The sequence below is a fragment of the Hordeum vulgare genome, chromosome 7H (genome assembly GCF_904849725.1).
Source record: "Hordeum vulgare subsp. vulgare chromosome 7H, MorexV3_pseudomolecules_assembly, whole genome shotgun sequence".
Lineage (NCBI taxonomy): Eukaryota > Viridiplantae > Streptophyta > Magnoliopsida > Poales > Poaceae > Hordeum > Hordeum vulgare.
Genome location: NC_058524.1, coordinates 618,627,564 through 618,629,709, shown reverse-complemented (window position 1 = coordinate 618,629,709; position 2,146 = coordinate 618,627,564).

Here is a 2,146-nt window from a genome sequence, read left to right as displayed (position 1 = left end):
TCCATCACATCATTCTCCCAATGATGTGATCCCGTTATCAATGACATCTAATGCCCATGATCAGGAAACCATGATCATCTATTGACTAACGAGCTAGCCAACTAGAGGCTTGCTAGAGACACATTGTGATCTGTTTATTCACACATGTATTACTGTTTCCTGTTAATACAATTATAGCATGAACAATAGACGATTATCATGAACAAGGAAATATGATAATAACCATTTTATTATTGCCTCTAGGGCATATTTCCAACAGTACTTAGTAGGTGTAAACGATGGTTTTGCAAGGAAATAAAGAGCAAGTAAATAGAAGTTAGGGTTGTTTAGACAAAGACTAATTAAGTTAGTTGTTTAGCAGAAAGTTTTTTATCTAACGCTGGAGAAAGATTGTCCATACATAATTAAATATAACATGATAGATACTTGTCATATGCAATGAGGAAGAGGCATGCACTAACACACTTTCTGTACTTGGATCATATGCACTTATGATTGTATCAAGGTAAAACCGAACCATAGCATTAAATATCAAGTCCTCTCTACTCCCATACGCAACAATCCCTTATTCAGGTGTAAGCTTATGTCACCCTACCCATCCACTATAAGTGAATCTTGAACGAATTGCAAAACCCTCCAGCGGGAATCTCTTACATGTGCGCAACACGTAAGGCACCTTAGGACAACACCATATTAGCATACAACTCATATCAATCACACCATACCACAATTAACCCCTAGGACAAAAGAGATCTACTCAAACATCATAGGGTAGCCACACATAATTGGATAATAATATATGGCATAAATCACAATGTTAAGTAGAGATAACAACGGGGAAGAGAGGTATTACACCCCTGCATAGATAAGGAGAAAGTTGGTGGTGACGTCGGCGAAGTTGTTGGTGTAGATCGTCGTCATGATGGTTGCCCATGCAGCGGTCTCGCATCACCGAGAGAGAGAGAGAGAGAGAGAGAGAGAGAGAGGGATAGCCCCCCTCATTCTTGTTCTTCCTTGGTCTCTCCTCTAGGTGGGAGGAGATTTTCCCCTCTGGTCAATTGCCTCCATGGCTACCAGAGGGTAAGAGCCCCTCCGAGATTGGATCTCTCTCTATTTCTCATGTTTTCGCTTATGTTTTCTGGCCCTTCATTGTTTCTTAAATATGTGGAGATCCGTAGTTCCGACCGGGCTGCAATTTTGAGGGGATTTTTATTGGAAATTTATCTTTCTTGAAGCGAAAGTAGGTCCCCAACCAATTTAAGGGGGATCCACAAGCTATCAGGGTGAGGCCACCCCCTTGTCGCGGCCTGTCAGCTTATGGGGCCCTCGGGTACCGTGTTGTGTTGATTCTTTTTTCCAAATTTCACATACTCCCTCCGTCCCAAAATAAGTGTCTCAACTTTGTATTAGCTCTAATACAAATTTGTACTAAGCTTGAGACAGTTATTTTGGGACGGAGGGAGTATATCCTAAAAAACACCTTAAATGTTTGTCACGTTTGGACTCCATTTGATATAGATTTTCGGCGAAACAAAACACACACAAAAAACAGGAACTGGTACCGGGCATTCGATAAGTAAGTTAGTCCCAAAAATAATATATAATGCTGCGAAAAGTATATGAAAGTTGTAGAATATTGGTATGAAACAATCCAAAATTATAGATATGACGGAGATGTATCAGCATCCCGCAATTAAGCTATATTATTTATGTTCCTACTAGATTAATTCCTATGACTATTTTCCATGGACTATGGTAAATTTTTCAAGAAAAAGCAGTAATGCATTTATATAGTGTATTAAAATCGAAGCTATTTCAATACCAAGTTCAAGGCAAATACATGTTTGTCAACAAGTTAGTAACAAAAAAATAGGACACATTTGACCATGACAAAAGTGGCATGTCAACCTTTAAATGATAAGTTCCTCATACAAACTTATATGCTCCAGAATTTTCCACTTGATTGTACCTAATAATGCACTACAAACTAGTACTACCAACATATTTGTAAAATCACACCCTTCAATTGTACATTATCATCCACTAGAAACTTCTCATTTGTTAAACCACACATACATATCTAATCCATGCTAAGATTTTTTAGATTACCACACACACACGCACACACACACACACGCACATTTAC